The sequence below is a fragment of the Salmo salar genome, chromosome ssa12 (genome assembly GCF_905237065.1).
Source record: "Salmo salar chromosome ssa12, Ssal_v3.1, whole genome shotgun sequence".
Classification (NCBI taxonomy): Eukaryota; Metazoa; Chordata; class Actinopteri; order Salmoniformes; family Salmonidae; genus Salmo; species Salmo salar.
Genome location: NC_059453.1, coordinates 79,464,897 through 79,491,325, shown reverse-complemented (window position 1 = coordinate 79,491,325; position 26,429 = coordinate 79,464,897). Strand labels below are relative to the sequence as shown.

The window sequence follows — 26,429 nt, the reverse complement described above, 5'->3', positions numbered from 1 at the left end:
TGCCATCATTCCCAAATAGGCCTATTCTCATATTTAATATGTAATGATATTCAGTGCCGGTTTCTTCGTTGTTTTAGCGAAAAGTAAATCTATTAACATCTCAGATATTATATTTATTTTCCCAAAATAACTGTAATGGACTCAAATCGTTCAATAACATAAAAAAACGTGTTTTAGTTCATAAAAACATATTGAAAACGTTGGCTTTCGAGGCTTCAGTGTATAGCATCATGTCTAAATCAGTAGAAAAAGTAGAAAAAGCACATTACGCCACTGAGATTCGACAAATCACTGCCAAATCCCTTAAAAGCTCTCCCCCTCTCGCTCTCTGTTTCTCTCTGTCACTCCCCCTCTCTCTGTTGACCCCCCTCCCTCTCTCTCTCCCGAACCCTCTTCTCTCTCAGTGCACTAATGGCCACAGATTGGGATTATCATGCGGGCGTCTGTGAAGAAATCCCTAGGTGGACTAGCCTATATATTTTTATGCAGCTGTACTATATGTAGTCCCTCCCCCTTTTATGATGGAACACCGTCACTCCGTCACTTTGCAGGGGAGATTAGAAAGGCATTGATTTGATTCATACATTCTCATACACACCTGTTAATTCACATGTCGAATATCATGTAAGGGACATATTCTACCAACTATCAACTGAAACAATACTGTGATTCGCAATCAGGTGCATCTGGTGCATCTGTTTCTCTACTGCATAGATGCGATCATTTTCTATAGCGTCTCCAGGATAAGTTACATTAATCAGTACTGTTAATATCCGGCTTAAGTTTATACCTTAGTCATTTGTTTGATACCCATTGGACTTTATCAAATCAAAGATTTAAATCTATAAAATTAGTTTAAAGCATTGCAACATAGACCTTTCTCACAGAACCTTTAATAACTCAATGTAGATCTGATACAGTGTCATAACAAAATGTTTATAATTATTTTAAGTTGCTAGATCTGGTGTAAGACTTTAGACCATTTTCTGTCTGCCTAAACCAGAAAGAAGGCTATAAATGCTATGAAGTTATGACGGGACCACTGCATGCTGCTTTTTAGTTGTCTGATTGAATCTCTAAAAAGGCACACTACTGCCACCTAGTGTATTAAATCCATGTTTGAAAAATACATTACATTTACATTTACGTCATTTAGCAGACGCTCTTATCCAGAGCGACTTACAAATTGGTGCATTCACCTTATGATACACTACTGTAATTCTGCAGCTGTAGAACTGATGGTATTTTCATAATTTGCATAGCAAGACAGCATTGTGACAATGTCAAAACACAAGTAGAAATAGTTTTCCAAGGACATATTTGTTTACTCTAGATAACATCAGTTCTACAGGTGAAGAAATGCTTAGCACAGTAAGTTACAGCATGTCGTAACTAAGATATAAGGCGGCACTTTAAATTGAAACTAACAACAACAAAAAATATCAAGAGAGAGTTATAGTGTTTTAAAGCAAGAGGATCACTGTTTGGCTAGTACCCTAAGAACGCAGACTTCTCCAGGCCGTTCTCTGCTTTAGTGTACTCCAGGTGTGATCTGTAGTAGTGGCTGTTGTAGCGAGAGCTGTTGCGGACGTACTCCAGATAGTCAGGGGTTCCTGGACAGATTACATTGTCTGCCAGCATCACTGTGCCTTTCTGTATGAGACCACACTCCTAGAGAGAGAGGGAGATAGGAGGATAGAGTTGGGGGAATGGGAGAAAGAGAGGGAGAAAGAGAGAGAATAATTACATTTGTTTTGTGTTTTGTTTGATCATATCAATGTAAGAGTGTAAGACTATCAATGATTCCCTATAATCACAGGACAGTGAAATGAGTTATCTTACATACCTCCAGAGGTTTTGTGTCAGGAAGGTAGCGATCTTTCCAGTGGTCCAGTAAAACTAAGTCAAACGCCTGGACCCCGAAATGCTCCTTCAATTGAGGGATCCAAGCTCCTGAGGAGCTCCCTCCACTAGCTGCACCTGGACAACAGTAATGAGATCTCATCTAAGCTTCTGAGCTACAACTGACCTGTATGTTGTAACATCTACAACCCACCCATATTTATAGGAATGTACATCCCGTTCATCATCATGTCATTATGTTAATCCATCCCAATCTCCTTTTACCTTCTCCTCCAGTCCTGACCATCTGATGACTTGACGAGCAATTGCAGAATAATCTGGGTTGAACTCCAAGGCAATGACACTGACGCCAGGGGGTAATAGGTGAGCTATTCACACTGTTGAGTACCCACAGTAAGTGCCTAACTCCAAGACAGTAACTGTGTAATGAACACATACAGTATATAGACACACACACACACACACACACACACACACACACACACACACACACACACACACACACACACACACACACACACACACACACAAAGATGTGGCCTGAGTCAAGACCAGGTAGACATGTGGCCTGGGGTGGTCTAGCAGTCTAAGCCTTTGCCTCTGGAACACATACAGTAAATACTGCTCCACCTACTGCTCTTCTAGCACTATCTCTCTATCCAATAATCATACAACGAGACTGAAAGAAATATATACATTCACCTCCAAAATGATTAGCACCCTTGATGAAGTTAAGCAAAAAAGACTGTATATAATAAAACAAATATATATGTATTGCTATATAGTACTACAATTGCTCAAGAAAATATTTTGTTTAACAAGTATAAAAATAAAAATAAATGTAAAAACATTTTTGTCTCATCTTGTCACGTCCTGACCAGTATAGGGGTTATTTGTAGGTTGGTCAGGACGTGGCAGAGGGTATTTGTTTTATGTGGTTCGGGGGTTATGTGTATTGTAGAAGGGTGTTTTATTTATGTATTACGGGGTTTTGGTGTATGTTCTGGGTTTTGTATTCTAGGTTGGTTTTCTAGTTTGTTTATTTCTGTGTGGTCTGTGTGGCTCCCGATCAGGAACAGCTGTACGTCGTTGTTCCTGATTGGGAGTCATATATTAGTTGCGTGTTTTCACCTGGGGTGGACTATAGGAAGCAGTGCGCTCGGGAGGAGATGGCATCCTGGTCGCTGGAGGTGTTGGAGTCAAGGATTGACTGGACATGGGAACAATTATTGGACCACTGTGACAACCTGCCTGGGAGGCACCCCCAATAATTTTTTTGGGGGGGCACACGGGTATTTTGGCTGGGCCAAGGGTGAGCCCTAAGCCTGCTACCCGTGCTTATATGGAGGAGTGTATGGAGTGGAGGGCGCCGAGTTATGAAGAAGTGCGCACGATCTCGCCCATACGCACGCACAGTCCAGTGCGAGTTTTTCCAGCCCCTCGCAGATGCCGTGCTAGAGTGGGCATCCAGCCTGGTAGGAGGATGCCTGCGCAGCGCGTCTGGTCACCGGTGCGCCTCCTAGAACCAGGCTACCCTACGCCCGCTCTACGCACGGTAACCATCAGGCCCCTGCACAGCCCAGTTCACCCTGTAGTAGCACCCCGCTCGTACAGGGCTGCTAGTTCCATCCAGCCAGGACGGGTTGTGCAGGAGGTGCGATCAAGGCCACCTGTGCGCCTCCATGGCCCAGTTTTTCCAGTTCCCGCCTCTCGTGCTGACCCGGAAGTGCGAACCTCTAGTCTGGCACGTCCAGTACCAGCACCACAAATCAAGCTTCCAGTGAGTCAGCCTAGTCCTACTCAGCCTGTTCCCGCTCCTCGCACTAGCCCTGAGGTGCGTGTCCCCAGGTGGGTACCTCCACTACCAGCCCCACGCATCAGGCTTCCAGTGCGTCAGACCAGGCCCGAGTATCCGGCAACAGTGCCTCATCCAGAGTGTCCGGCAACAGTGCCTCGTCCAGAGTGTCCGGCAACAGTGCCTCGTCCAGAGTGTCCGGCAACAGTGCCTCGTCCAGAGTGTCCGGCAACAGTGCCTCGTCCAGAGTGTCCGGCAACAGTGCCTCGTCCAGAGTGTCCGGCAACCAGGTGAGACGGCCCACTGTCCGGAACCAGGTGAGACGGCCCACTGTCCGGAACCAGGTGAGACGGCCCACTGTCCGGAACCAGGTGAGACGGCCCACTGTCCGGAACCGAGTGAGCCTGCCCGCGGCCCGGAACCGAGTGAGCCTGCCCGCGACCCGGAACCGAGTGAGCCTGCCCGCGACCCGGAACCGAGTGAGCCTGCCCGCGACCCGGAACCGAGTGAGCCTGCCCGCGACCCGGAACCGAGTGAGCCTGCCCGCGACCCGGAACCGAGTGAGTCTGCCCGCGACCCGGAACCGAGTGAGTCTGCCCGCGACCCGGAGCTCCCAGAGTCTGCCCACAGCCCGGAGCTCCCAGAGTCTGCCCACAGCCCGGAGCTCCCAGAGTCTGCCCACAGCCCGGAGCTCCCAGAGTCTGCCCACAGCCCGGAGCTCCCAGAGTCTGCCCACAGCCCGGAGCTCCCAGAGTCGCCCTACAGTCCAGGGTCTTTAGTGACTGTCCTCAGGCAGAGGTATGCAGTGGGGGTGGTTAGGTCAGGCAGGGGTTTAAGGCCTGAGCCTAAGCCACCTCCACTGTAGGAGGTTTGGGGAGGGGGGGGTGTAGCACAGGTGCCGTCGGTGACGGCAGCCACCCTCCCTTCCCTCCCTTTAGTTAGGGGTTAATTTTTTTTATTTTTGAGGTTCATCTGCACCTTTAGGGGGGGGGGGGGTACTGTCACGTCCTGACCAGTATAAGGGTTGTTTGTAGGTTGGTCAGGACGTGGCAGAGGGTATTTGTTTTGTGGTTCGGGGGTTATGTGTATTGTAGAACGGTGTTTTATTTATGTATTACAGGGTTTTGGTGTATGTTCTGAGTTTTGTTTTCTAGTTTGTTTATTTCTGTGTGGTCTGTGTGGCTCCCGATCAGGAACAGCTGTACGTCGTTGTTCCTGATTGGGAGTCATATATTAGTTGCGTGTTTTCACCTGGGGATTTGTGGGTAGTTGTATTTCGCACTGCTAGTGGTTATTGTAGCCTGTGAAACTGTCACCTGTCGTTCTTTGTTTGTTTATTGTTTTGTTTCGTGAAATCTTTATTCATTAAATATAATAATGAACATGCAAGCCGCTGCGCCTTGGTCCTCTCTACAATACGACAGCCTTTACACATCTCACCATACCACCCAGTTCCAAATTGTTACATTTGTCGTGACGTTGTATTAGTTAATGTGACGACTGTTGCTCATCGAATGATTAACGGTTTATAATTGCGTGATTAAATGAATTAAGCAATGAATCAAGCAATTATTAACTCATCAACCTGGGGCACCATGGGAACAGTATTTTGATTGAGTTTCTATTTCCCAAATTAACTCAAAGGATATCAGAATATCGATTTTACAACAGTCGCTACATTAATCAACCTCTTGTCTCATGTCTGAACGTCGCATAATCCGGGAATCTGCACGGACCCGGGTCCCACCAATGAGTTTACCACACCAATCTTAGTTGATTATTTATTTACTAGCAAGCTAAAATGATGATAAAAATACACATACACAAAACACAGTATAGCTATTGATTAGGACTTAGTATAACGGGCCAACACACTATGGCACGTGTTACCCAAGATAGGGATTTAGAAGAGAGAGAAACCAAGAAAGTACACGAGAGAAATATACATTTGGGTTCATTTGTCAGCCATGCTTATTTAAACCTAGCCTTGCCCCGAACTGCCGCTCTTATGGGTCAGAATATAATGATGTAATTACGTGTTGCAGGTCTCAGGTGGGAAGCTCCGCGTGGGTCGTTTAGGCTTCTCAATGATGCACTTCTCCGGCGCAACTCTCTGGTTGTCCTCACGATGTCAGTGTCCTTCTTGGCTTAGTGGTCTGATCTCTCGCGGTCTTCTGAGGACAGACAGCTCTGTAGCTCAGAGCTCACAGCTTCGGACTCGAACGGTGTAGGTACCACGATTCAATGGAGAGTGGAGGCTGGGTGGTTCGGCTTGAATTCACCCGCTTAGACACAGCTACTCGTCCGTAGCTCGTGTAGAAAAAGATTTCTTTGTCTTCAACCTTGTTTCGTTTTGGGGTTCGTTGACTTCGTTAGACCTTCGCTGCAGCTTGGGGTCAATTAGTCTGATATGTTAATTCTTCACTCTCCTGTCTTATAGTCTCGGATCAGAAGTGGGCGTAACCGCCTTTAGGGCAATTCTCTGGGCGGACCAAGTAAAGGGGCAAGGCCTAGATTTTGACTAAAATCCTATTTTAGACACTACCTTCACATCTCATCTTTACCAAAACATTCTCTTTGATTTGGATATTTTCCACACAACGTACAATGTATAAACATCAGGCATATACTGGGAAAACTCTTAAAGGTACAATGTTTTCATAATAACGTCATCTCTTAACCTTTAATAACAATTCAAAAGTTACATACATTTTCATATTCCACCTCTCGTCATGACCACCATTGTGGCTGACGGAAACCATTGTTCCAAAGTCCCTTTATTGCATGTTTAATGTTCTGAGGCCAGTTCTCCATAGTGAGAGGACAAAGGAATTTCTCAGTGGCCTAAGGTTTATTATGGGCGTGAGGTGTCATAAAACCCCCCCACATCTTCAGACCCCTAGATCTCTCCTCCTCTGTTGGGGGTTTGGGAGATAATCTGTAGGGTGGTGGTCTCCTGTACCCTGACCTGATCAGGACAGTCATGACAGTCCCCCTCTGGTAGGTTCAACTTGGAATGATTCTGCATGTTGCAACCCACCATAAGAATGACCATCGGATGTCCTGGTCTGTGGATCATCAGAGCAGCCCCCCCCCCTTTGGTGGTTCACCCTGGTAGGCTTTCCGCAAGCTGTGGATCACCACCAGAATGGACCTAGGAGGTCTGGCAGTGGCTCTGTGTTCCGGCCCGTCGTCCGGTTATCCCGGCTAGTGGACCTCGGCAGTAACTTGGCAGACGTTAATAACGCACAACACTCAGGCAATACATCATTACATTTCCTCCCCAAACGAGCGGCGTCTTGGCTCTAAGGCTTCCTAAGTGTCAAAGGTAATGAAATGAAAAATTGGAATAAAAACATAAAAGTATACAAAATATGTCTACCACACCTTAATCATCTAATATGGACTATGTTCTATATATGTCCAAGGTCTTGGCTAAATAGCTCTATCATGGCATTGTCTCTAATGTCATGTCTAGGGTGATCCTACTTGCAGGTGGGTAGTTAAGGCACTTGGAAAAACTTGGCCCCTGAAGGCCAAAGCTTACATTAGGGACATTACTGGGCTGACCTAGCGAGTTCGGGAGAGGAGGCTGGGACTGGGCCCTGTAAGAGGGTTTCCGGATCCATTGCCAACTTTCCAAAAATCGGGATCGCTTCCGTCCCACGGATGATCCTAGTATAAGACCTCATTAGGTCTTCCATTGCACGTGTGCGCCTGTGTACGTAGTAGGTGCACACGCCAAGGGAAATGAGACCAAGGATCATAGTCACAGTCAGGATACTGTCCGGCACCGTCCAAGAGCGGGCGACAGACCAATCTTTTGGTCTGTAGTCAGTTGGGTCGACTAACAGTGCCTCATCCAGTACGCTAAGATCAACAGTCATGGGTCCCTCGTACTGGATTTGGTATTGAATGGCTTGTGGTAACTCAATGGAACGTTTAGCAAAAGCGTCCGGCATTTCAATCTCTGTGTCTATCCGGTCGTCGGGAAGGTGGTATAGAGCGAGGTCGTCTACGTGAATAATCGCCCCCTCTGGCACCGTAACAAAAACAGTCTGGTTGGGGAGGTTCAATTGGGTGATGGAGTCATGGCGTTCGTAAGTCATAGTGGCGGACGCGAACGGTGTGTTGACCAACCATCGGTTCCCTACCACCTCCACTTGTGTGGTGGTGGCCCCATCCCTGGCTGTTAGTTTGGCTCTACAGCGTTCTTCTCTGGTGATAGCTTTAATACCACAAAGACGCTCGGTGTTATCCCTGACAAATGGTTTGCTAGGACAAAGGTAGTGGACATCTTTGGTTAGAGTACACATTAGCAGGTTAGGGGTGAGATAGAAATCTGGGTTGTTTTCCTGGTAAGCTACAACTGGTGGCGTGGCAATCTTTACGTGGGTACTGTCGCGCCAAAATCCTACATTGAGAACCGTTTTCAATCTATAGATATTCTCCAGTTCAACAACCGGCAGCGTCAGTAGAAAACCCACTTCATTACGATCAACATCAACGTGTATTGGGATGGCCGACCCCAGACTATAGGCCAAATGTGACTGTAACGGCCTTATCGTGGTTGAAGTAGCTGACGTCAATATGTCGTGCACCATTGAGAGGGGCACTAGATATGAGGGGATTCTATTCATGGCCAAGTGGTCCATAGAAGAGCTAACTTCACGGAGAAAATCCTCCAGTAACAATCGAACCAATTGGACATGGGCATAGTCATGGTTCATGACCTCTGCTAGCTTTCCTACAGACAGGATAGTTTTGTTCAGGAGAGTAGCGTGTGTGTTGACCACCAGAATAGTGTCCTGGAGAGACTTTCCCACATGTTGCAACCTAAGGGCCTGTGCCTTCATCTGCTGCTGGATAAGTGGCATCTCTTCAGTAATCTCCCTAGCATTCCTCTTGACTGTGGCTAGACTGACTGCGTTGACGGCAGTGGTACCTAGGGCAAATAGTGACCCTACGGCTGCCCCTATCGATAGTAGCGCCCCGACAAATCGTTTTTCTCGCCTGGGCTCAGCTAGTTCTGACTGTGTTACTGTGAACTTTTGGAGTTGGGCCAACATATGGGCAGTGTCTAGCTGGGCGTGCTTAATTGCCTGGCTGGTCCAGTCAGCACCCCGGCCCAACTCAAATGCGCCGCAGGTGGAATGTGTTGGCGGTACACATTCTCTGCATCTAGGCGGACATATACCCTCTGCGTGTGTACTCTGCAGTTAGTTATGAGGAGTCCTGGATCGTCGCGGAGAACGATTCCCGTAGGGGGTCCGTTCGTGATTACGTCTGCTGGGTTGGTTTTGACCAGGGCGCAGAGTGTCAGGATCATCCAAAGGAACTCCATCCTACAGAAACGCATAATCAGAGATTGTTGGATTATTTCAGTTATTTGTATTCGTAAACAAAAATTGTTTTGACAACTATTTTTCTGTTTTTCTTATTTTTAATCAGTACAGCGCAGGACGATATCACTAGTGACAACAGATGTATATCTGGTAGCTGGGAAGAGAATAAAATATATTAGGTGCAACGTACTGGTCTCCTGGAAGGGATCAGCTGAGGGTACTTAAGAATTTTCTTAGTACCTCTGGTTTTGCTAGGGTTTTTATCTATTCGGTGCTGGCTAGCACCCCTTCTATTCCCATGGGGGGAGTGTACAACTTGATTTGGTTCCGGTGGACCCACTTTAATGTGGCGTTTTGTCGACCTTTGCTGATTTTGATCTGGTAAGCTACAGGTGATAGCTTCACCACAATCTCGTGTGGCCCCGTCCAGTGGGGCAGGAACTTTGTTGCGACGCCCGCGGGTTTGGTGTATATGTAGTACCACACCTTATCTCCGACCTCGAACACCTGGTGTGAGGCTTTTTTGTCGTAATAGGTCTTGTCACCTTCTGCACTTCTTTCCAATTGTCCTTGAGCGTACGCAAAGGTAGTCTGGAGATGGTTCCGCAAGTCGGTCACGTATTGATGAGCCGTGTAGGCGGTGGCTGCGGCGACATCTCCCGGTTGGTACAGGAGATGCAGTGGAAGGGTCATTTGCCGGCCCGTCATCATCTCAAAGGGTGTCATTCCCGTAGACCTGTTGCGTGTGGCTCTGATTGCCATCAGTACCAATGGGAGTTTGAGGTCCCAATCTTTGTGGTTGGCTGCCACATATTTCCTCAAGATTCTGACAATTGATTGGTTGCTCCTTTCTACCCCCCCCCGAGCTCCTAGGGTGGTACGTGATGTGGAGTTTAGCTTTGACTCCCAGGAGTTTCCACAGTTCGGTCATTACAGCTGCCGAAAAGTGGGTTCCTCTGTCGCTGTCCACGGTTTCTCCTGGCAGGCCGAAACGACTGAAAACGTGGTTTAGCAAAAGAACGGCAGTGGTTTCCGCTGTGTCATTGGTCGCCGGCAGGCACTCCACCCACTTTGTGAATGCGCAAGTCACTGTGAGGAGGTACTTGTTGCCTCTGGCCGACCTGGCAACTGGGCCGACCCAGTCGATCTGGATCGAGCTCCTGGGGTAAGACACACCCTTGCGTTGCAGGGGTGCTCTGTGAAGTGGCTTGGTGGGTTGAAACTGGCAGCAAACTAGACACCCCCTCACGTATCGTGCCACGTCTTGTTCCATGTGAGGCCAGTGGGCCACCTGTCGCAATGTTTCACATGTAGCCTTGACCCCCCTATGGCCTCCACATGGCTCATCGTGGGCATGAGCTATCATTATCCCCCTCTGTGTTTTAGGAACCACCCACCTTTGAGCGGTGTCGGTTTCTGAAACATACACCAATAGGTCATCTACAAGTGTGAGGTGCTGTTTAGTTGCGTACAGCGAACGCAAGTCGTGTGAACCTGCCAAAGCCAGTTCGGACACTGGGTGGTTGACAGGATCCGACAGGAATGCCATCAAAGTGGCGAGGGACTCATCTTGGTGTTGCATTGCTACCAGGTCGCCATTCATGAATGAATGCGTTAGCAGCACATTATGTTCGTGCGAAGACGTTTTCCGTGGTGCTACATGGCTACGCGTTACCGCAGACACCATAGCTTCCTCAGTGGGTTTCTCGTCTCGAGCATCAAACACCCAAGGGGTGCCGTGAATTGCACCAGATTTCGCCATGCTGTCAGCATGGTCGTTGCCAAGTTTGGAGTGTCCCTTGACTTTCTTCCAATACACCTGTATGTCGTGTTTGGTGATGAGGTCATCACAAGCTAGAATGAGCTCTTTGTTTTTCACCTCTTTACCACTTGAAGTAGTCATGTGCTTTTGTTTCCAAAATGGCAAGTGGCATAAGAAGGTGAGTCTCGCGTAGTTTGAGTCGGTGCAGATCGCCAGTTCTGCCAATTCGTGTTTTACCGCTGTTTGCAGGGTGATCAGCACGCCAGCCACTTCTGCAAACTGGCTGGTCTTGTTGTCGAGCTGAAATTGAAGTGGTTTGCACGGAATGTCGTTGTGCCATACCAATCCCACCCCAGCTTGCAAGTGGTCTAGATGGCGGTAAGAACAGCCATCTACAAATGCCATCGGCATGTCGAGACACACGTTCTCTTCGAAATAGTGATGGTTCGAAGGCAATGGCGGAGCGATGTCACGCGGGGGTGGTCCGGAGTCGGTTTCATCGTCACCACAGTGTTGACACACCGCCAAAGCACTGCCCAAAGGCAGGTTTTTTGCTTTTGCGTAGTTGATTACTACATCATGGCTCTGCAGCGTCATGAGCCAAGCCGCTATCCTGCTGTTGTGTACAGCACCCTCACGGATTCGTTGGCTTTTCAGAAAAGTCACAGGCTGGTGACATGTTTCTATGATCACCTTTTGTCCGCCGACATAACTGGTGAAGTGTTTGATTGCCCAGACTGTCGACAGCAGCGCTTTTTCGCAGTCTGAGTATTTGTGTTCGGCGGGGTTGAGTGTTTTGCTCGCGTAAGCAACCACACGTTTGTCTTGGTCGTATTTTTGGTACAACCCAGCGCTAAGGCAGTGCTCTGAGAAACCGACTTCCAAAAATAATGTCTTGTCTTTGTTGGGGTATACCAGGCAGGGTGCCTCGCAAAGCAGGTTTTTCAAGGAAGCCACCGCTTCGTTGTGAGTGGCATCCCAAACGAATGGGGTGTCTTTCTGAAGAAGGTGAGTCAACGGTTTTGACAAGTCGGCGTAGTTTTCGATGAATTGACGGGAGTAATTACATACTCCCAAGAAGCTGCGCACCTCGTGAAGGTTTGTAGGTGTTTTGATGTTGCGGACTGCTTGGATTCGGTTAGACTGTGGCAGGATGCCCTCGGCACCCACCAGAAGCCCAACGTAGTTTACCTTGGTCCTGCACCATTGTCCTTTCATGATGGCCAACTTAGCCCCTGCAGTCCCGAGTTGGGTGAGAACGTGGTCCATTTCATTGAGGTGATGTGACCAAGTCTCACTTCTCATGAGAACGTCGTCCACGTAAATTATCGTCCCCCTAGAGGCTGCGTCTGGCATCGCCTTGTGCAGGAAGATGTTGAACTCTGAGGGGGAGTTCGCATACCCGAATGGGCAACGATTGAACGTGAAGAGCTTGTTCGAGAAAGAGAAAGCCAACTTGTGTTGGTCACGCGGGTCGACTGTCATGGTCCAGAAACCATTTGCCACGTCAACGGTGGAGAAGTACTTGGCGTTTGTCACCTTTGGCAACTCTTGGTTGAGCTGTGTCATTGGCCAACGAGACAACGGAACCAGTTTGTTGAGTTGTCTATAGTCAATGGTAAGACGCCATTTACCCGTTGGTTTCAGAACGGGCCACACGGGAGCGCTGTACGTACTGTTACATTCCCTGATTATCCGTTTAGCTAATAAGGAATCGATAATCTCTTGTACTGCTGCGTATGCTGCGAGCGGGATTTTGTATTGTCTAACAAACATAGGAGTTGCTCCGGGTGGCGTAGGAATATGCACCACATGGATACCCGTAACCCCGCAATCCAGCGAGTCTGTCGACCAGATCTCACTGTGTTTATTAAACAATTCTCTCAACTGATGGCGTTCAGTGTCATTGACAAGAGCATCAGCCTCCGACAGTAGTTGTATTACCTGTGCATGGAAACCAGGATATGGTTCGGCGACATTGTACAGGTCTTCATCGGGTGGTGACGGCATGTCACTTTTGGAAGAGTCATCGGTTGTTACCTCACAAGAGTGTACTTCGCATGCCGGAGGAGACGCAATATCATCCTCCGTGACGATGGAGTATATTAACAGGTTGCTGTCAGGATCGACATCCAGCCGGAACGCCGATGTGTCGTCCAGTGGCAATACGGGAGTTAGTGCTATTGCTTTTGACTGACAAGTAAACAGTGTACCTCCCTCGCCATCTAGGTCTAGGGAGGACGGAAGAGGCCTAATCACGGGAACAACTAGTTCAAAATCATGGAAGGCGTAATCGATCAATGTTCCTAGCTGAGTGTGCCGAGTAATGGAAATATCCGCTTGAGTCAGATTTTGTACCAGGAGGTAAGTGGATCTAGCGGTTAGCTCCAACAGTGGGTTGCCATTGATAGTTAGCCCCAAGTCGAATAGTTTTGGAGAGGGTTGGAAGAACGCAGTGGTGCCTTCCATCCGGTATCCGGGCGCCAGGTTCAGTCTTACAGAAACCTCTGTGGTTCTTGCCGGTATCAACATGGCGGACTCAGTTATCGCCTTGCAAGCTTCAGGAATAGTCTGCCCGGAAGCCATTCGCACCGGGTCGAAAGACAAGGCATGTTGGTTTGGCTGCGCCAAAGACCAAAGAACTTGGTGTATGGTATCAAGTTTAACACCCAATCTTACCAAGATATCCGCTCCCACATAGACTGTATGTGGGAGGTCCGCGACAACCAGTAGGTAGTGGGATAATTCCTTGGTTCCAATGCGGATCGATAGCGCACACACCCCTATTGCGGTGAGTGTTGTCTGGGAGTCGTTCCCAGTGGAAATCTAAACGTTTTCGGCACAAGGGGATGGCAGTTAGCTGTTTTCGAAATTTCGTTGAACATTTCCAAACTGATTGCGGATTTTTCTGACCAGGTGGCCAGCCTGGTATCCTCAGCCATAGTGCCATTCAGGCACACGCCCCCTATCAGAGGAGGGCGGTAAGTGTCGGCTGGTGAATCACCCAAGCCGCACAAGAAAACCTCATGTTCGGTTAAGTTCCGAGTCCAACTCACATTGTCATTTGCCACAAATGGCGGGCTCATGGCCAAGTTCACCGGGTTTGCGTCAGATGCTGACGTCGGACCCACGTAGTTGCACAATGTATGGCAGGTAGCCTTGGAAGAATGCGGCGAAGTCAACGGAGTTGGCATAGGTATTTGTGACCAGATTTGATTGGTTTTCCAATCCATTAGTGGTACCAAACGGTCAATTAAATCACTCCCAATCAGCATCCGTTCGATTTCGATGCTAGTCACATATACGGGGTGTATCAGTGACATGCTTTCGAAGTTGAGTTTAAGTAGGAGACGTTTGGTTAAGGGCGAGGTAGCTTGAGTGAAACCTTGAAGATTCGTATCGCAATGTTCCGTTTTCAACCAACGTTTTGTTGGGTCCACTGCCCTTTTTAGTTCATCCAGCAAGGTTTCGGATATGAGGGAAATTGTCGAACCCGAATCTATCAGACCGTGACAGGTCACACAGTCCTCCAGGACTGTTCTAAGGTATGGCCTGTTCGAGTTGGTTTTTCTCGTCATATCCCCAAAAAAATTGAGTGGGTTGGGAGAACGGAGCGGTTTGTAATCTGCGTCGATTTCCAAGACAGATAAGTCACCTACGTGACCCAGTGGGTCCTCTATCGGAATGGGAGAGGAATCATCTGTTGCAAAGCTGCTTATCTCGTGCATCTCCACCTCCGTGTCCAAGTCTGTAGACAAAACCTGCGGGCTTGTGTCTAGAACGGGCGGTACCTGGACAGGGATTTGAGTGGGGGCGGGGGTAATGGAAATGTTTGCGTCCTCTTGAATTGCATGAATTTCGGCGGACTCGGTTTCCAACGATTTTACGCCTAGTCATGAGGACTTATCCTTGTCCTCTTTCTCAAATTTCTTACGATGCAGTACATCTTTTATCAGAGCTTCTATATCATTTCGGTTAGCGTTTAAATCATTGTTGAACACTTTGTTGCCCTTGTTACGCTTGTTACCCTTGTGTCCTGACCCTTTGTGAGAGTTAGGCGGAGGGGCATGTCGGCTAGGTTGATCTCTACGGGACCTGTTAGATTGGGGACGTTCCTCGTAGCTATTGTTACGGCGGTGGTTGTAGGGGTGGTGGTTACTTGGTAGCCACCCGCTTTGATCGTCCTCTTTTACCGCATATGTCCCTGATGCAGCCCCTTCTAATTCGAGTGATGGTTCCCGCCTAACCTCGAAAGTCAAGGGGTCCGGGCTCTTAGCCCGGCTTGCTTTTGATGCTTCAAAAGCGGTGCTTGCCAGCTCTCGGAGCGTCGAGATTGGCAACCCGACGTGGGCAGTAGGGCCCAAGTAGTTAATGAAGTTGGGAGACATGTTTGACAGAAAAAGTTGTTTGAACGGTAATAGGTCTTCCATTCCTGTTTCAGTGAGCATGCCAAAGTAAGCTGAACGAAGCCGGTGATAGTAGGCTTGTGGGTGTTCATTTCGAGCTTGTCTGATATTGTTAGCCAACGAACTATCGTGTTTGCGAGTTGCAGAACCACTGAATTCTATTTTCAAAACCGTGGCAAGTTTAGCATAGTCGTTTTGCACGTGTTGCTCTTGTAGACGGATGAACCTTGTCACGTGTCTGTTGGACGTTCGCGTCAAAAGATAGAGCCTGTCTGCATTCGTAGCGTTTGGGTAGCCATCCAAGGCGTCCTCTATGTCTGCTAAGAATGTCTCAGTGTCGTTTGGCTTTCCCGGGAACTGGGTCGAAGAGGCGGAAGTTTTTGACGATTTTGTCAAGGCGATCCCCGCCAAGTGTGCGGGGAGCATCTGCACTCTCCCGTGGAGAATTGTGGGCCGAGAGGCCAAGAGGAAAAGTCAAGCTGTGGTTGTGTTGGCGAGGAGGCCCCAATTCACTGTGGGCCGAATGGCCAAGAGAAAGAGGCTGAAATCTCCTGTCATCTACCTTCCCTCGTTCTCTTAGCTCCGGATGTGAGCTAGGTTGCTTGGTTTGGTTGTCCCGCGATAGCGCGTGACTGTTCTGGAGTTCCTCCAGATGATACCTAAGGGTGGTGTTATGCTGCATCGCAGAGTCCACCTGGGAGTTGAGGGTGTTTATTTTCGACACGTAGGTGTCGCCCTTGCTTCGCTCGGCCTCATACTTATCTGTCATGGTTTGCAGGGAGAGGTCGCGAGTGTGGAGTGAGAGATCCAGTGATGCGATGTCCTCCTTTTGTTTAGAGGTCACATTTTCCAACTTTCTCACCTGGTCTTTCTCATCCTTCATTAAATCAGCGACTTCAATGAGTTCTGCTGTTTTGTCCTCCAACTTGGTCATTGTGTTCATTAACTGATCGTCTTTGGTCTGCAGCTTTTGGAATAGAGCATTATTGCTTTGAGTGGTTTCATTCACAACCGCTTGCAGGGCATCAATTTGCTCGGCCCGTTTTCTAGCTAGCTCGTCCGACTCATCTAGTTTTGCGTGGACTTCATCGTATTTAGTTTTAGCTAAACCGAGTTGTTCTTTTAGAATACGGACTTGGTCAAGAGTTTGTTCGCGTTCTTTGTTATAAGTGTTAGACAGATCTTCGAATTTATCTGTTCTCACACACAGTTCCTCGGCTAGCAGTAGCTTATCTTTTTCGGCTTTCGATGCCAGCTCCCTGGTTCTCTCCACCTGTACCCTGAACTCCCCAGCTTCCTGCTCGTGCCTCTGCTGGGCACTGAGGTACTGGTGCACTGTCCATCTCTGCTGGTGGGCATAGTTGAGGGCTAAACTGGAGAGAACCTTCACAAGGCCTCCGCCTGATGGTCTATTTTGAAGAGCGTCTGTCGCAATGTCTGCATTTTTCTCGCTTATGGCATTGAAATCTAACATTTTCAGCCCCTCGGCATAGTTAGGATTTGCATCGTTGCTGAGGTCCGCGATCAATCTTTCCGTGGGTGAAGGTCCGCTGATTAGAGGGGAAATGGGTGGACACCCATCTGATGGATTGCTCATTATTATGATTGTCAGTTATTTCAATTTACGTAATGTTTGGGTTTTTTAGTTGGAGGCTGCAAACACAATTTAACTCAGTTTGTAAACGTCAATGAATCATCAAGACTGGGTCAGTAATGTGAGTTGGTTATTACCGAACTTGCCAAAACAGGTTTAATTGATTAAATCGATTTTAATGATAAATCTAACCTGTATAGGCTATTTGGGAATTTTAATTTTAATTCACCTGAAAGAGTTGCTATCTCTAAGTTAACGTTGAGAAGTTTAACTATGTCTCATTGGTTAGAACACATTAGTTTGCGTATTATTCCAATAACCACCCTGGACAGGTAGTGTAGCAATTTAATGTATATTAAATTGAACGAGACAATGATATCCAATCAGTTGAGACTGGTTAGATATTGTACAGCATAACCTGAATTATTTAAAAATAATTACTGGTGATTCTTCACCACCGGAGGTCACTGTTAACACAAGCTAAAATCGACAGGGTACCAGTGAAAATAGAATTTTACAATACTGTTAAAAAGTCTACCTAAACACCATTAAGCTGGTAAAACAGCTTTAATCTATTAATCAATTTGAATGATTAGTCAACCCCATATAGGCTAAAGGAATTAGCTTTAATTAACCTGAATTAGTTACTATATCTAAGTTAACGTTGAAAAGTTGAACTATGTCTCATTGGTTATGGCACATTCGTGTGTGTATTATTCCCATAACCAACCTGGAAAGGTAGTGTATCAATTTAATGTATGTATAAAATTGAACAAGACAATGATATCTAATCAGTTAAGACTGGTTTGATATCCTACAGCGTAACCTGACTTATTTCATGAAAAATGACTGGCGATTCTTCGCCAGAGGTTACGGATAGCCCCAGCTGAGATCTCACAGGATTCCTGCCTAACGCGGGAATTCACTATGAACAAAGAGGAAAACAAAAATGGCTGCTACCCCTTTGTTAGCTTAGCATCTGGCGCAATGCTTAGCTTTCCTTGCGCGGGGTTTCCCCCTCGCCGCACAAGGGAAGTTCCCTCCAACAAGGGAACAGGTTTACTTGGTGACGTCTCATGTTCCACCCTTAACCTCTTCCCGTTTACCAAACGGGGAGAGGTAGAGAGATAATAACTTCGCTTCGGTCAAACGAATAGATCTACTCTAATTTCCGTAATGGCTGGCTCATATGTCCTCTGCTCTAGGAATTACTTATGACCGAGTCAGATCACTCCTGAAAGCGATCGACAGAAATAACACTACGTTAGGCCCAACTAGTATTATTTCTCAGAATGCCTACATCGGCTGGTACATATGTCCTAGCGTGTAGCATTCAGTAGACCCCCCTTCACACTGGCTTTGGTCAGATATACAACAGGGGTCGTTCTCTTCCGACCAGTATCTGGGTGAAATGGAACGACACACACACTTCTCTCCCGCACTAGTCCTGCCTATAGCTATTAATGGAATGTATATATCTTGCTACGCAATTGATATGGAATAACCCAACAGTGCGGCCTAGTCCTATCTTAGACTCCTCACAGGGGGCACCATATGTCGTGACGTTGTATTAGTTAATGTGACGACTGTTGCTCATCGAATGATTAACGGTTTATAATTGCATGATTAAATGAATTAAGCAATGAATCAAGCAATTATTAACTCATCAACCTGGGGCACCATGGGAACAGTATTTTGATTGAGTTTCTATTTCCCAAATTAACTCAAAGGATATCAGAATATCGATTTTACAACAGTCGCTAAATTAATCAACCTCTTGTCTCATGTCTGAACGTCGCATAATCCGGGAATCTGCACGGACCCGGGTCCCACCAATGAGTTTACCACACCAATCTTAGTTGATTATTTATTTACTAGCAAGCTAAAATGATGATAAAAATACACATACACAAAACACAGTATAGCTATTGATTAGGACTTAGTATAACGGGCCAACACACTATGGCACGTGTTACCCAAGATAGGGATTTAGAAGAGAGAGAAACCAAGAAAGTACACGAGAGAAATATACATTTGGGTTCATTTGTCAGCCATGCTTATTTAAACCTAGCCTTGCCCCGAACTGCCGCTCTTATGGGTCAGAATATAATTATGTAATTACGTGTTGCTGATTTTGTACGTTTGATCACTGACAAAGAAAGGATCCGTCTATAATTTTAATGGTAGATTTATTTGAACAGTGAGAGACAGAATAACAACAAAAAAATCCAGAAAAACACGTCAAAAATGTTATAAATTGATTTGCATTTTAATGAGGGAAATAAGTATTTGACCCCCTCTCAGTGAGAAAGATTTCTGGCTCCCAGGTGTCTTTTATACAGGTAACGAGCTGAGATTAGGAGCACACTCTTACAGGGAGTGCTCCTAATCTCAGTTTGTTACCTTTATAAAAGACACCTGTCCACAGAAGCAATCAATCAATCAGATTCCAAACTCTCCACCATAGCCAAGACCAAAGAGCTCTCCAAGGATGTCAGGGACAAGATTGTAGACCTACACAAGGCTGGAATGGGCTACAAGACCATCGCCAAGCAGCTTGGTGAGAAGGTGACAACAGTTGGTGCGATTATTCGCAAATGGAAGAAACACAAAAGAACTGTCAATCTCCCTCGGCCTGGGGCTCCATGCAAGATCTCACCTCGTGGAGTTGCAATGATCATGAGAACGGTGAGGAATCAGCCCAGAACCACACGGGAGGATCTTGTCAATGATCTCAAGGCAGCTGGGACCATAGTCACTAAGAAAACAATTGGTAACACACTACGCCGTGAAGGACTGAAATCCTGCAGCGCCCGCAAGGTCCCCCTGCTCAAGAATACATAGACATGCCCGTCTGTTTGCCAGTGAACATCTGAATGACTCAGAGGACAACTGGTGAAAGTGTTGTGGTCAGATGAGACCAAAATGGAGCTCTTTGGCATCAACTCAACTCGCCGTGTTTAGAGGAGGAGGAATGCTGCCTATGACCCCAAGAACACCATCTCCACTGTCAAACATGGAGGTGGAAACATTATGCTTTGGGGGTGTTTTTCTGCTCAGGGGACAGGACAACTTCACCGCATCAAAGGGACGATGGACGGGGCCATGTACCATCAAATCTTGGGTGAGAACCTCCTTCCCTCAGCCAGGGCATTGAAAATGGGTTGTGGATGGGTATTCCAGCATGACAATGACCCAAAACACACGGCCAACGCAACAAAGGAGTGGCTCAATAAGAAGCACATTAAGGTCCTGGAGTGGTCTAGCCAGTCTCCAGACCTTAATCCCATAGAAAATCTGTGGAGGGAGCTGAAGGTTCGAGTTGCCAAACGTCAGCCTCGAAACCTTAATGACTTGGAGAAGATCTGCAAAGAGGAGTGGGACAAAATCCCTCCTGAGATGTGTGCAAACCTGGTGGCTAACTACAAGAAACGTCTGACCTCTGATTGCCAACAAGGGGTTTGCCACCAAGTACTAAGTCATATTTTGCAGAGGGGTCAAATACTTATTTCCCTCATTAAAATGCAAATCATTTTATAACATTTTTGACATGCGTTTTTCTGGATTTTTTTGTTGTTATTCTGTCTCTCACTGTTGAAATAAACCCACCATTAAAATTATAGACTGATAATTTCTTTGTAAGTGGGCAAACGTACAAAATCAGCAGGGGATCAAATACTTTTTTCCCCCACTGTACCTCTTAGCACTATTAGGACAACAATTGAGAAGTTTAAAACCTGCCTGGAGTAGGACTCTTGTGTATCTTGTCCCCACGCACTGTGAGGAAGATGGTTCAGGAGACAAAAGAAAAGTCCAAGAGCCACAGTTGGAGAATTACAGAACTTGGTTGCATCTTGAGGTGACCAAGTCTCCAATTCAACAGTTACATGCCACTTTTAGGCCAGTAGGCTAGTTGGTAGGGTTGCCATAAAAAAGCCTTCATTGAGATCAATTAACAAATGTGTCATGACTGTCCTGATCAGGTCAGGGTACAGGAGACCACCACCCTACAGATTATCTCCCAAACCCCCAACAGAGGAGGAGAGATCTAGGGGTCTGAAGATGTGGGGGGGATTTATGACACCTCACGCCCATAATAAACCTTAGGCCACTGAGAAATTCCTTTGTCCTCTCACTATGGAGAACTGGCCTCAGAACATTAAACATGCAATAAAGGGACTTTGGAACAATGGTTTCCGTCAGCCACAATGGTGGTCATGACGAGAGGTGGAATATGAAAATGTATGTAACTTTTGAATTGTTATTAAAGGTTAAGAGATGACGTTATTATGAAAACATTGTACCTTTAAGAGTTTTCCCAGTATATGCCTGATGTTTATACATTGTACGTTGTGTGGAAAATATCCAAATCAAAGAGAATGTTTTGGTAAAGATGAGATGTGAAGGTAGTGTCTAAAATAGGATTTTAGTCAAAATCTAGGCCTTGCCCCTTTACTTGGTCCGCCCAGAGAATTGCCCTAAAGGCGGTTACGCCCACTTCTGATCCGAGACTATAAGACAGGAGAGTGAAGAATTAACATATCAGACTAATTGACCCCAAGCTGCAGCGAAGGTCTAACGAAGTCAACGAACCCCAAAACGAAACAAGGTTGAAGACAAAGAAATCTTTTTCTACACGAGCTACGGACGAGTAGCTGTGTCTAAGCGGGTGAATTCAATCCGAACCACCCAGCCTCCACTCTCCATTGAATCGTGGTACCTACACCGTTCGAGTCCGAAGCTGTGAGCTCTGAGCTACAGAGCTGTCTGTCCTCAGAAGACCGCGAGAGATCAGACCACTAAGCCAAGAAGGACACTGACATCGTGAGGACAACCAGAGAGTTGCGCCGGAGAAGTGCGTCATTGAGAAGCCTAAACGACCCACGCGGAGCTTCCCCCACTGTATATTTGGTTTTTAAGTCGTTTTTTTGTACCCATTGTCTGATTTATGAAAGTCAACAACCATTTTTCTCTTTTCATTTGTGAGTTCTTTGCATTTCCCCATTGTGATTTTACATACGTGTTACCTAATTTTGATACCCCATTGAAACAAGAAACCATGGAAGGCCACAATACAGTTCCTTAGACTGAGATTAACTTCAAGAAAGTATAATGTTAATGCAGAATTGATTTTGTTTGATTTTATTTATTATAATAATCTTTATGGGTGCCATTTTTAAAAACTTTTTAACAAAATCTCTTTCTCTGAACAATTGTATTAGTATAAAATAATATATATATTTTATACAGACTTTTTTGCTCATCTTTATAAAGGGTGCCAATAATTTTGGAGGTGTCTGTAGATATAAAGAAGATTAAGTATGAAAAGGACTTTTATCTATAACCCATTCAAAGAACATTTAATCCATACAGCACCATTCTCATCGCCCACATTCATGGCCCATTCTCTATGTTTGTGGTCGATAGCTGTGATCACACTCTGGGGGTCTACTACAGCGGCTTTCCTCTGCACTGCCTTCAAAAGACGCTAGATATTTCAGAGGGAAATGACAGCTGGTATTGTAGCTACGATGAGGCATACATTACATTACATGATTAGGCCTAGATTAAAGGGATGACGCACACACTGTCATTTCACTCTGAAACTTTGGAAGGGAAATACTGTCATGAAACCTTTCATGACAGGACTGGGAGAATCACAATACCAACATACTATAGATTTTTTTTAAACCAAAGACTGAACTGTAAATCTGTTTAGAGAGCTCACCTGAGGACGTGATGTCCGGGTCGAAGTGTCCAGAGCACGCTCCACGATGACATCATGCCACAGTAGTGCCAGTCCTCCATGATACTGCATAGCTGTGGGGATCACCCAGCGGTAGAGAGCAAAGAGGAAAGCTGCTCCGCCGATCAAACCAGAGAGAAGGCTCAGCCACATGCTAGGACACACAAGATGAATTAACTGTAATATAAAATATTTTTTGTTTAGTGGCTGCTTGTATTTGTCCTAAGTCTTTTTTGCATATGCCAACTCCTGAGACACCCTCAGAGTATTTATGATAAACACATAAGTACCATAGAAACACTGTACCCATTTTAAAATATTTTGCAATACAGTATGTCCACAAGAAATCTGTATGACCATAGCGAAATGAATAGCTCCTTTAGTACTAGGCTAATGAAAAGGGTGTTTACTATGTAGCAGATGACACAAACATATCCTCCTGCGTTATTATTTAACCCCTGTTGTCATATCCACTCATTACTCTCCAGCAGAGAGCAATTTATATTAATATTATAAACAAATACATGAATGTGTGAATGTGGCAGCCCCCGGCACCTCTCTGATTCAGAGGGGTTGGGTTAAATGCGGAAGACACATTTCAGTTGAATGCATTCAGTTGTACAACTGACTAGGTATCCCACTTTCCTTTCCAGTTAAGTGTTACAAAATAATACTTACTAAACCCACTGGACTATGACAAAGTAACAACAAATATATAAAGTGTCTATGCATTAAGAAAAAACAGTCAACAATATAGCGCTCATATTGAAAATCCAAACCACCTCTGAAACATGGTGGTTGAGTTGAAGAAAAGTGCAAAAAGCATAAGAGCCTTAATCCAAAACACAGAAAAAAAGGGATTTTCGGTTTTCTGTGAAAACAGAAAATGTAACTCGTGTCTGAAAGACCAGGAGAGGCTGAGCTGAGGTAATGCCTATTAAGTTGGGCTTTGAGTTGCATAGCAACGGGCAGAACAGGTCAAGAGCTGTGAAACAAAAGCCATGGCACTGGGGTTGTTAGCATCTTTACTTTGGCTTTCTTACACATGTACTGTATCTACATACATAAAAGCCTCTGGAAATGAATAAGGCATGGTTTGCTCAGTCAGGCGCTTTGAGAGAGTGTCTTCATTCGATGGCAAATATACTTTGAGTTGTTTGATGAAGGAGATTAACTGTACCATATTCCAGTGGGCATTACACCCCAGTGAATCAAGGTTCTTGGTGACTAAACTGAAAATCTATATAAAAGAGAAAATATTAAAGTCAGATTATACTAAATGATTATAAACTGCAATGTACAGAGAGCGAGAACTCAATGAAACTGTCAGGAGGTCTATTTGTAGCTGGTATATAGGTTTCAGGCGCAGGACAGCAGATAAGAGTAAATAAATGTATTTTACTCAACATATAATATATACAATGCAAAAACAGAGCCACAATAACGGACCTACCTACATAGAAACAATCACTCACAAACAAACATGGGGGAACAGAGGGTTAAATAATGAACAGGTAATTGGGGGGTTGAAACCAGGTATGTAAGACAAAGACAAAACAAATGGAAAATGAAAACTGGATCGGCGATGGCTAGAAGGCCGGTGACGTCGACCGCCGAACGACGCCCGAACAAGGAGAGGGACCGACTTCGGCGGAAGTCGTGACAGTACCCCCCATTGACGCGCGGCTCCAGCAGCGTGCCGACACCGACCTCGGGCCCCTCGATGTCCAGAGGGGGCGGAGGAACCTCCCGCACCTCAGCTTCCTGGAGTGGTCCAGCCACCACCGGCCTGAGGAGAGACACATGGAACGAGGGATTAATGCGATAATCTGGGGGAAGCTGTAACCTGTAGCTTACCTCGTTTAGTCTCCTCAGGACTTTAAATGGCCCCACAAACCGCAGACCCAGCTTCCGGCAGGGCTGGCGGAGGAGCAGGTTTCGGGTCGAGAGCCAGACCCGGTCCCCCGGAGCGAACACCGGGGCCTCACTGTGGTGGCGGACGGCGGTCGCCTTCTGCCGCCTTATGGCCCGTTGCAGGTGCACATGGGTGGCGTCCCAGGTCTCCTCCGAGAGCTTAAACCATTCGTCCACCGCAGGAGCTTTGATCTGGCTCTGATGCCACGGTGCCAGAACCGGCTGATACCCCAGCACGCACTGGAAAGGAGAGAGGTTAGTGGAGGAGTGGCGGAGTGGGTTTTGGGCCATCTCTGCCCAGGGGATGAACGCCGCCCACTCCCCCGGCCGGTCCTGGAAATATGACCGCAGAAACCTACCCACATCCTGATTTACTCTCTCCACAAGCCCGTTACTCTCAGGGTTAAAACCTGAGGTGAGGCTGACCGAGACCCCCAGACGTTTCCTGAACGCTCTCCAGACCCTGGACGTGAACTGGGGACCCCGATAAGAGACAATATCCTCAGGGACCCCATAGTGCCGGAAGACGTGAGTGAACAGAGCCTCTGCAGTCTGTAGGGCCGTAGGGAGACCGGGAAAAGGGAGGAGACGGCAGGACTTCGAAAACCGATCCACAACGACCAGGATTATGGTGTTGCCCTGTGATGGAGGAAGATCTGTCAGGAAGTCCACCGACAGGTGCGACCACGGCCATTGTGGAACAGGTAGGGGTTGTAACTTCCCTCTGGGCAGGTGCCTGGGAGCCTTGCACTGGGCTCACATCGAGCGGGAGGAAACATAAATCCTCACGTCCTTGGCCAAGGTGGACCACCAGTACTTCCCACTAAGGCAACGCACCGTCCGACCGATGCCAGGGTAACCAGAGGAGGGTGACGTGTGGGCCCAATAGATCAAACGGTCGTGGACAGCAGACGGAAGGTACAGGCGCCCAGCTGGACACTGGGGGGGAGTGGGCTCTGTGCGTAATGCCCACTCTATGTCCGCGTCCAACTCCCACACCACCGGTGCCACCAGGCAAGAGGCCGGAAGTATGGAAGTGTGATCCATGGACTGCTCCTCTGTGTCATACCTCCGGTGACAGTGCGTCTGCCTAAACAGAGCCTTCAGGTGACCAAAAGCCCTGCCCGCCTCAGCTGACCACTGCAGCCGCACCAGTCCCCCCTTCAGCAGTGAGGTAATGGGAGCTGCTACCTGACCAAAACCCCTAAACCTCCGGTAGTAGTTGGCAAACCCTAGAAACCGCTGCACTTCCTTTACCGTGGTGGGAGTCGGCCAATTACGCACGGCTGAAATGCGGTCATTCTCCATCTCCACCCCTGACGTAGAAATGCGGTACCCTAGGAAGGAGACGGACTGTTTGAAGAACAGACATTTCTCAGCCTTGACGTACAGGTCATGCTCCAACAGTCGACCAAGCACCCTGCGCACCAGGGACACATGCTCGGTGCGTGCAGCGGAGTATATCAGAATGTCATCGATATACACCACTACACCCTGCCCGTGCAGGTCCCGGGAAAATCTCGTCAACAAAGGCCTGGAAGACTGATGGAGCATTCATCAACCCGTACGGCATGACGAGGTACTCATAGTGCCCTGAGGTGGTACTAAATGCCGTCTTCCACTCGTCCCCCTCTTGGATACGCACCAGGTTGTAAGCGCTCCTGAGATACAATTTTGTGAAGAAGCGCGCCCTGTGCATTGACTTGATCGCACTGGCGATGAGAGGCAGCGGGTAGCTGTACCTCACAGTGATCTGATTGATACCTCGATAGTCAATACACGGGCGCAGACCCCAATCCTTCTTCTTCACAACAAAAAAAAACTCGAGGAGGCAGATGAAGTGGAGGGCCGAATGTATCCCTGCCCCAGGGATTCGGAGACATATGTTTCCATAGCCATCGTCTCCTCCTGTGACAGAGGATACACGTGACTCCTGGGAAGTGCTGCATCTACCAGGAGATTTATCACACAATCCCCCTGTCGATGAGGTGGTAATTTAGTCGC

General features: G+C 47.0%; 1 pseudogene; it reads right to left on the bottom strand.

Moving 5' to 3' along the window:
- Nucleotides 1-92: 92 nt before the first annotated feature.
- Nucleotides 93-22,664, bottom strand: LOC123725560 (catechol O-methyltransferase B-like; annotated as a pseudogene).
- Nucleotides 22,665-26,429: the final 3,765 nt, after the last annotated feature.